Below are 15,264 nucleotides of genomic sequence, written 5' to 3'. Positions count from 1 at the left end.
TATAACTCCTGCTGGAATTCCCATGTACCCAGCCCTTGCCGGCCCGAAGATGAATCATAACTTCTTAGAATTGTGAGGCCATCCTAGAAACAGCTGGCAAGTAGCTGATGCTATTAAAAATAGCTCCGGCTCCCTGAAAAATGAATTGCTTATTTTAAGAAGACAAGAGGGGCTTGAATCTGTCCCGCTGGCATTTTTCATCTCCTGGGCATGGTGCCAGTGGACCTGAGAGAGGCCTGCCTGCCTGTCAGATGGGAATGCCATCTGCAGTGATGGGCCCTGCCCACACAGGGCCAGAGCTGAAGGACTGAGCTCTGAATCACCCTCCTGGAACCCACCTCCTGGGAGGTTTGCACCGTGGAGTGTGAGGTTCTGACAGCAGGGTGCTGTTCAGATCACTGGTCTCCAAAGTGTGGGCTGTGTGTGGGGAGGGAGGGAAGACAGGGAGGTGGGAGAAGTGTGGCCCCGGGGTGCACTGGAGTGCAGAAGGAAAACACAGAAAGGTTGACCTGTCCCTAGTCTTGGACCTAATGAAAACGAGGAGTGTTAAGCTCTGCTGGTGTCCACCACGCAGACAGATGTTTGTGTCTCAGCTCAGTCTGCATCTGGCGTTACTCTCCGGAAGGTCGACAGGGCACTGGGGTGGATGACAGTCACCTCCCATGCTTGTTTGCTTTTCTTAAGCTGTGATTAAAGATAAACACAGCTGGACACTGTGTGTTAAGGTATGGGATGGGTTTCCCTGGGAATGCACTCATGTAGGGCCAAGAGTCCAGGATCGGACTTTGACTCGTGCAGAGGAGAAGCATGTCCTAGGGGGAGCAGGAAAGGAGAGGGAGCAGGAAGGGGCTCAGGAGAGTCAAGGGGGTGAAAAATTAAACCTCATGTGAAACCCATCTGCTAATTGGTGTGTATCAAAGCCAGGCTCCTGTACCCCACCCAGGGGCCTGTCTTCAGTGTCACTGGGACAAGACACAGTTTCCTTGGGCAGCCTTAGGTTTCCTCAGGCAGGTGTGGTAAGGGGGCCAGGGCTACCCCTGAGCTGTTAGAGATGAAGCTGGTGTTTGTTCACATCTTTGTAGGCCGATGACGAGGCCCAGTGGAGCCCGCTGGCGTTTGGTCGGGGAGAGAGTCTTTGTCAGTCTAATCCTAAAGGTAGTCCCTTAGGACACAGACTCATCCTGACGCTTTATAAAGAGGGGAATGACCTTGAGGAGAGTTGGTCCAAAAAACCGGAGTTGTCAAGTTGATCATGAGTTAGAAATGCGTCATTTACAAGAAGAGTGTTCCAAGTTTCGAGAATCTTTGATGGTGTTATGGTGGTTGTAGGATGCGGCTGGTTTTGAAAACAAAGGAAAGCGTACACACAGGAGCAGGTACAGCCACACTCAAGGTGGACGTGACAGAGTCACAGTGAGAAAGGAACACTTGCCAGAAGCAATTCACGCTGTGGAGAGTGTAGCTTGGGAACAGTCCCATCTCCTTCGGGTGGCTCAGCCTCTGTCATCCTACACATAGCGTGAGTGGCAAACCAGGCTGTCCCCATTGGAATTGTAATGCAGTGTCATGAATCAAACAAAATTCTGATTCTGATGACTTTGATGTTCACTGTAATATCCTGTATGAAATCTTGCTCCATCTGTACACACGTGTTCTCTGGTTTGCTGCAGAGTGGCTTAGTCTGTCCCTGGCCACAGGGTCCCTTCCCTCTGGAGTTTTAGACAGTGAGCAAGAAACAGAGCTGCTGAGGGCGGAGCACCACCGAGCTCTCTGTGTCCCCTGCTGAGCCCACTGCGTCTGCACAGCCTCGTCCCTGGGCGATGCTGGATCCTTCTCACCACATGAACCAAGAACTTCCAAGGCTTCTGTGATGACTGCGCCTTGATCCTGGGAAGATCAATGACTCAGTCATCTTCAAGACGAGGTAACTTCGAGGTCACACTGACTGTGCCAATTGCTTCTTGGGGACCCACAGCGTTTCGGTAGGCTTCCCTATTGCTGATCATGTTGGGAGGAGGGGTCATTGATACCTTAACATGGCTTCTTCTTTCTCTTCAAAACTAAGGTGCAAGCTGAAAAATAATTCTTCTGGATTGCTAGAATGAGTGGTTTAGCAAGTGAGTTACTGATGAGAAGGCTCTGTTGTTTATTGAGTAGAGAGTTTCTGTCACACAGCCAATCAAATATTTCTCTGACTCTTAAGAATCAAATAAATCCTTTCTCAATGAGAAATGTGATATTTAATTGAGTGGAATTGAGGTAGAAAATCGTGTATGCAATTGTGGGGAGCAGGGTTGGGGTGTAGCTCAGTAGCCGACCCCTTGTGTGTGTGGCACACATAAGATCCTGGATTCACCCCCAGTGCTGCAAAAAAAAAAAAAAGAATAAAATAAAAAGCATGATAAGGAAAAGGCAGCTCCAGAAGGGAAATAGAAATGTGTGCATGTGTGTTCGTAACCACAGAGACACTTCACCACGTGCCTGGCGTGTTCCAACAGCCAGAGCGGGGAGCCATATCCGTCTCAGGCATCCTCATTTCAGAGCTGAGGAAACTGAGGCACAGAGTTCCATTGTGTGCCTAAGAGCAGAGGTGGAGGAGGCAGCTTAAGCAGCTGGGCTCCTGTGCATTGCATTTCCCTTTGTATTTATTTAGTGCTGGGGATTAAACTCCAGCCTTGCACTTACTAGGTGAGCGCTCTACCACTTGAGCCACTCTCCATCCTCTTCTTGTGTTACCCCAAACTCCCAGCCTTGCACTTTTCTTTCAGAATCTGACATTGGAGATGAAAATATTCCCAGTCTTAACATTGTAGCCATTCTATTCTCCTTGGCTAAATGAACTTCCTCCTCCTCCTCCTTCCCCTCCCCTGCCCTTCCTCCTCCCTCTCCTCGTTCCCCTCCACCTTCTTCCTTTTCCTCCCCTTCCCCTCTTCCTCCTTCTTCTCCTCCTCCTCCCCCTTCCTTCTTCCTCTCCTCCTTCCCCTCCCTCTTTTTCCTTTTCCTCCCCTTCCCCTCCTCCTCCTCCTTTTTTGAGACCCGGACTCAGTACATAGCCCAGGCTTGCTTCAAACTCCCTATGCAGCCCCAGGCTGCAATCCCCTTACCTCACCCTCCTGAGTGCTGGGATTTCTGACATGCACTACCTTCTGTGTAGAAGCTAAAGTCAAAAAAGAAAACTGCTTGCAAAGGGAGGGGAAGGGAAGTCGAGACAAAGAGAACTGAGCTGCTTTCCAGACTTCATCCTAGAGTCACCTGTGAGGACACACTTGCAGGAAACAGTGATGGCTTACATGTGCTAAGTCCTCATAGGCAAGATGGACCTTGAACAGAGAGGCTGCTTTGGAAAAGAAGCCCCAGGATAACAAGCTTGGTGTGAGCTGTCCTCTGGGGGGTGTGGGGTCCGTGGACCTTCTGGAAGAGCAGGGCCAACTCTCTCTGGGAACCGCCTTCATGCTGTTCCCCCACCCCTCACTCTCACTGTCTGATTGCTTCTCTTCTCCACTGACCCCCAAAGCTTTCAACACAGACTTCTGTGGTGTCTCTACTTTAGGTGACCTTCCCACATTCTCTGCTGGCCACCTTCAGTCCATCCTCCACTGGGCATCAGTGATCTTGGTAAGCTGGAATTTGGAGTCACTCTTGGGAGACTGAGATGACCGTGATATAAAATGGTGGGTGCACACCACTCTGCATTTGTAAAATTCATACAACATACGACACCAAGAGTGAGACTTGGGGTGATGGTGACGTGGCCAGGCTGGCTCACTGACTGTCCCATGTAGATATCTCTGGCTCAGGTGGTGAGAGTGAGTGAGGCCACTTGTAGTGGGAACACCCTGTGTTTTCTGCTTGATTTTGCTGTGAACCCCAAACTTCCCTAAAAAGTAAAGTCTCTTAAAAAGAAAAAAAGAACACATGGTTGTTTTAGGACCGAGGCATTGGCACCGCGCCGTCATTGTGAGTCCTGGGTGGGGGCCAGGTCCTCAGGCCAGGGAGCTTTCGGCTGCCTTTGCTGGGAACGGTCTCACCCCCACTTTCTGCTAAGTAATCCTCTGCTCGGCCCGAGAAAGCTTCCTCTGATGCCCTGGACGGACCAGGCCCTTCAGAACGAGCAAACTATACATTGTGTGCTTAGTGGTTGAGGAATACCTCAGCAAAGCAACTTTATATTTCCAAAGAAGGGCCACACTAGCTTCCTGGTAGATTCGCTAATAAACTGACACCCAGGGAGGGTCAGTGATGTGTGCAAAGTGGTAGAGCTCGGATTAGAACGTGTGTCTCAAATTCAGCTTCGCGATTCCTCCAGCGTTCTACATGGCGACCTCCAACATTCAGAATGTCTCCATCCCCTAAATGCAAATCCTCGTGGACTCTAACTGGAGCTCCTGTGGGTGGTCGGGACTTCCCAGCTCATTTTTAGCTAAGACACCGTGACCTCAGCAAGCATCCACCTCCCCCATGTAAGCCTGAGCCACTCGCTCCTCCGTGTTTGTCTATGAACTCGCAGAGTCACACGCACCGTGTACCAAGGCTCGACTGAGCACACACGGCATCTAGGCTTGTTGGTTTACAATCTCCGAAGACATCTTAAACGTCCCGTGCGTACCCTCTGCATTAGCAGGTGGCTTGCAGACCTTGCTGAGTGTACTCAGCGTGGCAGAGGGCCCCTTCTTTACAAGGTAAAAAATGATAATTTGAGCATGTGTAGACGTGCTGGAGAGGAAGCGGGTATCTGTAAGCCTCGCCCTACCTGGGAGCTCAGGCAGAGGCCACAGCAGCGGGATCCTCCCGAGGGCCCTTTTGGAGATCTCAGTAATGGAGACCTATCAAAAGTGAAGTGCTGTGACACCTGTGGGTTTAAAAAGTAAGCTGTGCTCAAAGAAGACCGATTCTTACTGATGGTGGATTAGTTACTTGCTCCAAAGAGGACAACACAAACCAATGCAGACATAAAGTCAAAAAGAAAAGTCGATGTTCTAACAAATCAGCATTGAGGGTAAACAGAGCTAAGTCATTTAAAAATCTGTTTGAGAACTTATTATGAATCAAGACTGTGCCAGACCAATAGGAAAAGGGGACCAGGAACTAGAGAAAAGGTTAGATCAAAAAGAATTAACCTAGAAGGTAACACCCACACACAGGAAATCAATGTGAGTCAATGCCCTGTATAGCTATCCTTATCTCAACCAGCAAAACCCCTTGTTCCTTCCTATTATTGCTTATACTCTCTCTACAACAAAATTAGAGATAAGGGCAAAATAGTTTCTGCTGGGTATTGAGGGGGGGAGCGGGAGGGGGTGGATTGGGTGGTAAGGGAGGGGGTGGGGGCAGGGGGGAGAAATGAACCAAGCCTTGTATGCACATATGAATAATAAAAGAAAAATGAAAAAAAAAAAAAATCAAAAAAAAAAAAAACAAAAAAAACAAAAAAAAAAAGACTGTGCCAGATATAATGACAAAATATGAGTCATTATATCCACTTGCATGCAAGGATTTGGTAATTCTGGCAGTTTTGCATTTTAGGTACAAGTGCCAGAACTCAGAACAACTTCTCAAGCTGAAAAAAAATGCCTTTTCTTCATAACGTAACTCTAACCCTTCCCTGACTCCTACATAACCGTCCACCCTGGCCACCAGGTAGTCAGACCTTTGTATCTGCCCAGCAAAAACAAGATGGACAGCTGACAGCTCATAAAAGAGCTGCATTGATTGTGCTGAGTTTTTAACATAAGCTCTGAATGTGTCGTGTCAGGAGTGGTTTTCTGAGAGCTGGAGATGGTATTAAGGTTTTTGTAGCACAATACTTTTAAAACTTCACTGTAAGTAAAAAGTACTTTCTTGTCTAGTATAATTATCCCCTGCTGTGCCCTGGGGATTTTCAAGACCCCTGGTCTTCTGGAAGGTACAGAACACTGGAGAGTTTCCACTGTGACCATTGCCTGTTCTCTGCATGTGACCTTCAGGGAAGGGGTATGTCTGTCCTGGGCTTTGTCACAGCAGCCACAACCATACAGTCAGTGATGTTCCCTGGCCAGGCATTTGATTTGTCTTGTAGAACAGTTACTGGATACTTTTTTAAAACATTTTTTAATATTTTTTGCTGTTTATTGAAAATGGTTTTAGATTTAGGAAGAGCTGTGTAAAGAGTAAGAGAATTTTCAACACAGGCTTTGTCCAGATTTCCCAAATGTCAGTGTCTTCACGGCCACAGGGCAGCTCTAAGGCCCGGGAGGCTGAGGCTGACTCAATATCTTCACTTCCTTGGCAGACAGTATTAGTCCCTTTCCATCACTGAGACAAAATGCCTGACACAAGCAACTTACAGGAGGAAAGATTTATTTCAGCTCAGGGTGTCAATCAATCATGGCAAGAGGGTGTGGCAGAGAAGGAAAGCTCACATTAGGGTGGCCAGAAAGCAGAAAAAGAGAGAGAGAGAGAGAGAGAGAGAGAGAGAGAGAGAGAGAGAGGGAGAGAGAGAGAGAGAGAGAGAGAGAGAGGGAGAGGGAGAGGGAACTACATATCTACACTCATAGGCTCTGTCCTTTACCCCATCCAGGTCACCAGCCTATGGGATGGGGCTGCCCACATTCCCCCGACCCCTTAATTAGTCCTCTCTGGAAACACCTCACAGACACCCCTAGAGCTGTGTCTCACTCATTTCCTGGGGCCTCCCAATCCCAGGAGGCAATCAAATTCACCATCACACAGACTGTCCTCAAACCTCACCAGTTGTCCTATGCCCGTCCTTCTTCCCTCTAGGATCCTATTCAGGGTCACATGTGGCTTTAGTTGTAATGGTCCTTAGTCTCCCGCAGTGTGGTCCTTGTCATTCTTCGTCATGACCTTGACACTGGCCAGTTCTTTCAGACCATGGGTTTTCCTGGTTTCTAGGTGATTGGATTGTGACTTTTCAGCAGACACACACTGGACATCTCATTGTGAATCTCCCAACACACCCACAAGGGGTATATGCTGCCTCCCTGCCTGTCCCCTTCCTGGTGACCACGACTCTGATTCCTCAGTTGAGTTGGGTGTGTGCCAGCTTCCTTCATTGTAAACAGTTTTCCTCTTGTAATCAGTTAAGCATCTATGGCAGATACCTTGAGACTATGCAAGTACCCTGTTTCTCACCATATATTCGCCCACTAATTTTAGCCTGCCTTGGTGATTCGTGCTTGGAATAATTTCTCTCTCGTGTTTGCCAAGTGGTCATTTCCTATTCCCATCACATCACCTATATTTGTTTCTCTGCTAAACAAAGAGCTTCCCCTGTCCCCACTTGAATGCAATTAAATATTCACATCCCTGTGGGTTCATAGACGTATTCCTAGCTCAGTTCACAGAGAGGGCCTAGAGGCAATGATACCCCAATATGCCTATGCACCCCTGTTACTCCAAACTTCTACCTCCCAACTCTTGGGAACTGTAATAACAAGCTATTTCTTCAAAGGCAATCATGTCCTGACCTGCTGGCCTCAACACACCTGAATAATAACACATTTAAAAAACCCTCCATTTCAACCCTCTGCATTACTTTGCTCACTGAAAACCAGTTCCCTGAATAGAAGCCATGTTGTGCACTTGCTGTCATGGTGACTGGTAACTTGAGGGATTGCGGTCCTTGCAGAAGCATGGCAGATAGGTAACACAAATGTAAGTCTAGAAAATGCAACTTTTCCATGAGAACTAGATGATATCCTGCATCCAGGTTGAATCCCATGGGGTATGGTGTATTTGGGCTTCAATTTTGTTCCCACTGGGGCTGGAGTTCAGTTATGGCCCAGATAAACCTCTGGCTCTACCTCTGGGAGGAAGCATGAGAGTGGTTGGGAGAAGTGACACCCTGACCTTCCTGCTGTCCCCTGGATGCTCCAGGGCTCCTCTACCAGGGAGACTTCTGAAGTCCAATACCCTGAAGAATCAGATTCAGAATCTGACTTTCAGCCATGTCTTCACCAATGCTAAAACAGGTAAGGAATTCTTTTAACACCAGCAAAGACACTTCTCGGTTCTCAAAGAATTTATGTTAGCTATCTGTAGCAACAGATTCCCCAAAGCTTAGTAGCTTAAAATATCAAACTTTTATTACCTCACAGTTTTCCTGTGGTTATAAGTCCAAGGAGGCTTAAGCCAAGTGCCTCTTTCTTAAGTCTTTCAGGAGGTTTTAGTGAAACCATGGGCTGAACCTGGTTCCATCTGAAGACCCACTTGGGCAGGGGATAGAACACATTTCCATCAGAAATTTGTTCAGTGAATAGAAATGATGTGGTTGTCAGCAGGCCCTGGTCCCTGACCACACAGATCACTCCACAAGGCTGCCTTATGTTGGCTTCCTCCAAATGTCTCCCAAGAAAAAGTAAGAAATGACACAAAATGGAAGCCGCAGTCTATTTATGGCCAATTCTCGAAGTGGCCTCCCATCACTTTTGCCAAATTCCATTCATTAGTAACAAGTCAGCAAAGCCAGCCCTTGCTCAAGGGAGGGGCCACCCAGCTGTGAGCACTAGGAGCTGGGTCATCGGGGCCAGCTAGAGGCTGCCCACCACCCTGCCTTGAATGGACAAGACAAAGCTTTGTGCGTGCTGTCTTTCTCATCAGGCTTTCGGCAGTGAGAAGTGGCCGGTCCTGCTGAATTGCAGCGTCCTTTCTGCCTCCCTAGAGGTCCGTGGCACAGGAGCCTGGCTTCAGAACGACACAGAGAAGCGCGAGATGAATGCTTCACAACTGCCCCCCTCGCACTCTCACTGCTTCTTCCTCTACAGTAGCTGGATCCTCAGATAACCAATGCCGGGCTGTTTCCTGCAGGCTCTGCTACTACAACCACTTGAGACTCTCCCCCTAGTCCTGGCTAAGGTTTTAACTGAACCACAGAGGAAACTTCAGGTAACACAGCAAAGAGGAGATGTATGTTACTTTTTAACGCTGAGGATTTCGGGCAGTGCTAGAGAATGTGGTATGGCCAACTGTCACTCAGCTGTCATCAGCTCTTGCCACTCAGCAATTGACATTGAATACACTCACAGCAGGCAGAACAGCCGCCTCAGCCAAGGTCACTGGCTGGTGCTGCCCACAGCCCTTGCCCAGGCTTGCCTGGTTCATTTGTAGTTATAACCCAGGTTGCACGTGGACCCTGGCTGCATGGGTTAACACACAGTTTACCCTTTGGAGGACAGAGAGGTCCAGACACTTGTCTAGCACTGAGTCACCATACTCACAGTGACGACAGGAACAGAGGCTGGCGCCTGTGAGCTCTCGCTGGGTGCAAAAACACTTTACATACTATTTGTCCTACTTGGCTGACCGGGCCTAGTTCTCTACCACGGGCTTCTGATATCACTGAGGACAGAAACTACATAAAGAGGCAGACTGATAGAAAAGTGCATTTTCGGAGTGAGGGCTCTGGCACAATGCTGGATGACTGTCCCTTTCCACCTCTCGTAGGACATAAGGTCCACAGTACCTCACTGGTCTCTGGGCTGCACCCAGCTAAGAAAATACTTAAAGATGCATCTTACCAAAGGAGCCAAGACGGACTGAAACGGGCCTTTCTGGGCAGCTAGCTCTTTGCCTTGCCTTCCCCACAGGGTTAACTGTAGTGTTCTCATCTGGCTGTCATTTTGCTATATGCAAGGTCAGGAGAATATGAAGTATTTAAATCCAGTCAGCCTTGGAAGGCTGTTCCGTACGTGACCTCACAGTGAGCTTAGCTGCTAGGCTCTGGCTAAGTGAAGATTACATTAAGCCTGAATTCAATTTTTGATTGCTAAACATGGACACAGGGAACAGGAAATAAATTCATACCCAGCAAGCTTCAGCAAGCTGGGCCTCTGGATGGCTCGTCAGACCTGTGTCTCGGGGTGATCCCTCAGAGCTGGGCCTGCAAAGTTGAGGCACCATTGATGCACTTCATGGAGACCTGAGCTATACAGGTGCATTTTGGGACTAGGAATAGGTGTGCTGAGGAATTGATGATCAGAGATTTTGGGGCCACCAGGTGGACCAGGGACAGTGAGAGTCCCCAGAATCAGTTGCCCCCAGCCAGGAACAGGCTCCTTGGCTACCCCAGTGTGTCATACGAATCAGACTATGTGACAGATGATGTCCTGCTACAGGCACTTACCTGCTAATTTCCTTCCCCCAAGAAATACTTTCCACAAATCCACAGTCCCAGACTGAGTCCCTGCTTCTTTGGGATCCAGGAGCCTCACGTGGAACAGTTGGCAGGAGAGAAGCAAGAGGGGCATCCTTCTGACTGAAGGTTGACTAACTCATAAACACTTTCTTTAATGATTGCCAAATAGTTTTACGGCACATACATCAGGAAAGGACACTGCTTCTCTAAATGTCTTTTCTTAAAAAGCCCAACACTGTTCTGCCCCTTGCCCTTGTTACCCATGGACAGGTCGTCTAACTGCTTCTGCATGTTCTCACCTATAGTTGCTATTGACTAGATGACTGAGAGCTACAGTTATTTCTAGTTTAAAAACTCCATGAATCTGCATGGAGTTAGGTAGAACAATGGTATTCAAAATGACACTGGGGGCTCTAATTGGATTTATTTATTGAATTGGAGCAATGTCCTAGCAAGAAAGAGTGGCTTTCTGTTTACCTCACGTGAAGTGATCAGTATAAAAAGCATTAGTATTGTCCTGTAATTTCCTTCTCGAACAATTGTGAGAAATTAAGGGCTTGTTTGAATCATCCAACAGCTTGTTTATCTTATTATTCGTTGTGTATTTAGCATCGAAATTAAATGAACATCGTTACAGGTAAATGCATTTGTTTTACATCATGTGTGACACATCGCGGTGTCTATAAAACACAATTAGCAATGACATTTGTGTGCATTTCCTTCAGCTCAGAAAGGAGGCAGAGAAAATGAGACAGGCTGTAATGCACAGGTGTGTCAGCCACTGGCCGCCTGCAGTGAGGCCAGCTGTGAAAGCAGGAGAAAGCTGAGTTGTAAGACTGGCCAGGGCTTGTGAACTTCGGGGAAGGAGCGTCCTCACTGGCTGGCATGGGAGACCACAGGGCTCTACTCCCTGTCATATAGCAGGGCGGGGCTTCCTGCACTCACTTTAAGTCTCTGCTGCCCACTGAGGAAGGTCGCTTGCAGACTCCCCACAATCCAGTGGTACTGATGGTGGGCATTCTTGTCTTAACCCAACAGCCTCATGTCTGGCATCAGCTCTGTGCCACGCACACAATCATGAACAAGACAGGGCCTTCCACTGGAGAACCTGAAGGTCAAGCCACATGGAAAGGTAGGAGTGGAATCCAGCTAAACATGTCAATTAAAGCAGCTCCCTCATCTCATCTAGAAATGGGGAGTCTGTGTCAGCCATCTGCAGAGGGGCCATCTTTTAAACAGGTAAGCAGGGATGCCAGACTTGCAGGGCATCTGCTCCCTCTGCTGCGGGCTTATCTCTGCTCCAGAATAGAGATAAGCTGGGAGAGGAAAAGCGGTGTGTAATTTACTGTGAAGGCATTCAGTCATATAGACGGCCCGAGAGGAAGCAGGGTAGAGGCGCCATTCCTCCTCGTTTGGCTGGTGTGAATCTGGGCGATGGATACAGGGGTCAGTCATCTGTTTACACCAGCTCTGTTGGGTGTATAGCCCAGGCAGCTGTGTGTTACAAAGGCTAGTTTGAGCAACTCTGAGAAGTAAACATCAGGGAAGGAAATCATAAACTGAGCTATGTCTCTTCAGCACTGGGCTGGGATAGTCTGTGGGAACTCCCAACGTCTTTTAAGGTCATTTGGGATGCATCTCCGTAACCTCATACGAATTTATCAGCTCCCTACAATGGAGGAGACTGCTTGACCTCTCATGTGACTGGGATGACCCATCCCAAGAGAAAAGTTAAGCTATGTCTCAGGAGAAGTGAGGAAAGCAGAAGGACACATAGATCACAAAATAAGTTTGCCCCCAGAGACAAAGGAGACAGGGTGTCTTCTTTAGGTCCCAGATACATTGATCTGTGGTTGTTTTTCTGGTTTCTGAAGATTATTCTTTTGGGCAGCTTTTGTTATGTGCATCAGAGAGGTGGCCTCCCCTGGAAGGGCAATGTGTGGGTGGCACACTGCTCCTATGGGAGCTGGGGCTGTATCACCTCACATGGTCCCCTAATGGGCACATTCTGCCGTCAGCAATATTATCCCTGCAAGGAGGTGGCATTGCTTGCTCAGAGCAGCCTTTCACCATGACATTCAGCACTGCACTTTTCTTCTCTAGGCATTCTGGTGCCTGGGTGACCCGCTGTAGGCCTGAGGACCAGGGGAAGAAAAGCATCTTAGAGAGCAGGAAACAAAGGCCATGACTTTCCCAGGAGACATCACCCAGATAATGACAATGGAGCCAGGCCTCAGCCTGACACTGCCTGACACTGCAGGGACCATGGCATCTTTGTGCAGGAAGAAAGCAATCAAGAAAGCCTCCCACCTGAAATTCAGCTCCTGACACTATGTCACAGGGCTTCCTCCTCAAAGGACTTCTGCAGGGAGAAGGGAGGCATGGATGCTGAGCAGCAGACAGGAGGTTGAGACTGGAAGGAGGGACATGACAGAAGTGACATCAGATTGGCTTCCTGGGAGGCCCAAGGCTTCAGCACAGTCACTGTGGAAAACAGTATGGCAGCTTCCCCCAAAGTGAAACGGCACTCCCGCAGGAACTCACACTTCCACAGACTCCTGCACTTCCATGGCTAGGGTCCAACAGAGTGAAAAGCAGAGACCTGAACTGACACCTGTGCACCTGTTCACAGAAGTGGCCTTCCCAGCACCCACAAGGTAGAAGCAACCCAGTGCCCATGGACGGATGACTGTGTAAACAAAATATGCCATGCACAGACGATGGGATATCATTCAGCCCCCAAATGGAGAAAACCCTGACACGCACATAGATGAAATTTAAAGACATTATGCTAAGTGAAACAAGCCAGGCAGGAGAGGACAAGTACTGTGTGGTTCCACTTAGATGAGGCACCAAGAATTTGCAGATTCACAGAGACAGATAGTAGAGTGTTGGGCGCAGGGTGGAGAGTTCAGGGGACGGGAGCTAGCATTTACTGGTGACAGTTTCCTTTTGGAAAGATGAGAAGGTTCTGGAGATAGATAGTGAGATGGTGGTGTTGGCTGCACAAAAAAATGTGAGTATGCTGAATGCCTTAGAAATGGTTAGAGTGGTAGATTTTATGTTATGCACATATATATAAAACCATGGTTTACAAAAAGCAAAAAAATTGCTGGACCATAGACCAAGATGGAGTCAGTGTGGTTGTGGGCAGAGCAGTTATGCTGGAGCAGGACTCTCGGGAGGGCTGTGGGCAGCAGACTCCACGAATAGCAGCCGTGGCCACGTCAGACGTGGTAACTGGAATGAAGCGCAGCGTGGGGCTTGCTTAGACACGGTCAGCGCTTGGCAAGTATTGGGCCATACTGTTGTTCTGATATCTGCACTATTATTTTCTACTTAGAAACTGAAGTACATCGAGGCTTCATACACAGGCTCTCTGTAAAAATAAACTTCCCCTTTTAAAAAATAAAGTGAGTCATTACACAAAATTTGAGAATATAGACAAACAAAAAGAACAACATCAAACCCACCACTCTCAGATCAATCAGTCATGGTCCTTATCACATTTTGGTATAAACTCCTACTCCTTATGTATTTAGAAAACAAAATTACTTAGTGTGTATTGTTTTTGCAATTTATCTTTTTCTAATGAGTTCATTCAATCAACAGCTATTTGCTATGTGTTGGAACAGAAAATGCAAAGGTCCTGAGGCCAACACAGCACTGTTAAAGGGACGCTCTATCCCTTTAGGGTCCACACTTTATTCCGTTTTTTGCATGTAGCCTAATTTATTTAACTCGTCTCTTTCTTGGGGAATCCAAGCTGCTTACAGTTTTCTCTCGTCACAAGCAATATGGAAGGAGATCCTTATTTACAACCCTCTACCACACCGTTTTCACCTGTTTACCCAGTGCCCACCAACAGGTCTGGCAGATGGTCAGCACTCCCTTGAAGCTGGCGGAGTAAGTAAATAAATCCTCGGTCACTGCCTTAAGGTGATATTGGAAGTGGGATTGCTCATTCACCTAAAGCTGATGCTTACACAGCACTTGAGGCCTAGCTCCGCTCTTGAAATGGATACTGTCGCAATAACTATTGCATAGTGGGGAGACAGAGGCACAGGTCACTGAGCAACTTATCAAAGCCACATGTCTACTGGGGTTTGAACTCATGACCTCATGCTTGCTAGGCAGGCACTCTACCATTGAGCCACTCTGCCAGCCTAAAGCTTCATGGCTAGAATGCAGCAGAGGGCATGCAGCAGACAGCTCTGGAGGCTGCCCTAACCATGTGTGGTGGATCAAACTGTGTATCCATGTGTTTGTTGGTTCAGGGCCTTCCAAATTCACAGGTTGAAGCCCTCCTACCAATGTGACTGTATTTGGAAATAGGTCCTGAGAGGAGGTGACACAGGTTAAATGAGGTCTAACGGGTGAGGTCTCCATCCAGTAGGGCTGGTGCCCTTATATGAAGAAGAAACCTGTTTAGCTTTCTCTCAGCCACCGGGGACACCACTAGCGCTGCCATCTCCAGCCAAGAAGATCCCTCAAAGAACCCAGCCAGGCTAGCTCCTAATCGCGGACTTCTAGCCTCCTGAACTGAGCGCAATACATTTCTGATGTTTGAGCTGCCCAGTTTGTTGGTAGAGGAACAATGTCTGTGAACAGTTCTGGACTGTCCTCACAAGATCCCCACATGACACAGCATAACATGACTCGAGAGGAAAATAATGTTTTCTCTTATTTAAAGTCAAACTGGCCATAGCTCTTTGTTCCAGACAGTCACACAGGGAGTCAGGCGTCTTTGTCCAGGCACAGACCGTCTAGGGTCATCAAAAGCCTGATGTATCAAAACCTCAGAACACAGAAAGTAAAATAAATGGTTAATACAAGGCACTGCTTGGCTTTTATAGTCTACTTCCTGCTAATGTAAATTTGGGGACCCAAGTGTCACTTTATTCTCAGCAAATGAAAGGCCTCTGTGGCCTGGGTGCCCTGTTCTTGCACAGGGTACTTTCATTAAGTAGCGAGTAGCTTCCTCCAGCCCATCCCGTGAGCAGCCTCGCTGAGCAAGGGTCTCTCCTGGGTGGGATGCCTGCCCGGCTCCCTCTTAACTTCAAGGTATGGTGGTGGCCTAGCCGCAATGCTAAAAACAGCCTGGCCACCTGGATCTTTGCCATGAGCCAATT

The 15,264-nt window shown here is 48.0% G+C and overlaps 1 long non-coding RNA gene across 1 annotated transcript; it reads left to right on the top strand.

Moving 5' to 3' along the window:
• The first annotated feature begins 866 nt into the window (after positions 1 to 866).
• LOC141417572 (uncharacterized) lies at positions 867 to 15,028 on the top strand. The gene is made up of 4 exons (XR_012442225.1): positions 867 to 1,924; positions 8,599 to 8,883; positions 11,171 to 11,264; positions 12,236 to 15,028. It is a non-coding gene; the product is annotated as an uncharacterized lncRNA (long non-coding RNA).
• The last annotated feature ends 236 nt before the right edge of the window (positions 15,029 to 15,264 follow it).

Source organism: Castor canadensis, chromosome 15 (assembly GCF_047511655.1).
Source record: "Castor canadensis chromosome 15, mCasCan1.hap1v2, whole genome shotgun sequence".
Lineage (NCBI taxonomy): Eukaryota > Metazoa > Chordata > Mammalia > Rodentia > Castoridae > Castor > Castor canadensis.
Note: the sequence above shows the minus strand (reverse complement) of the source record. Positions and strands in the feature narration are given on the sequence as shown.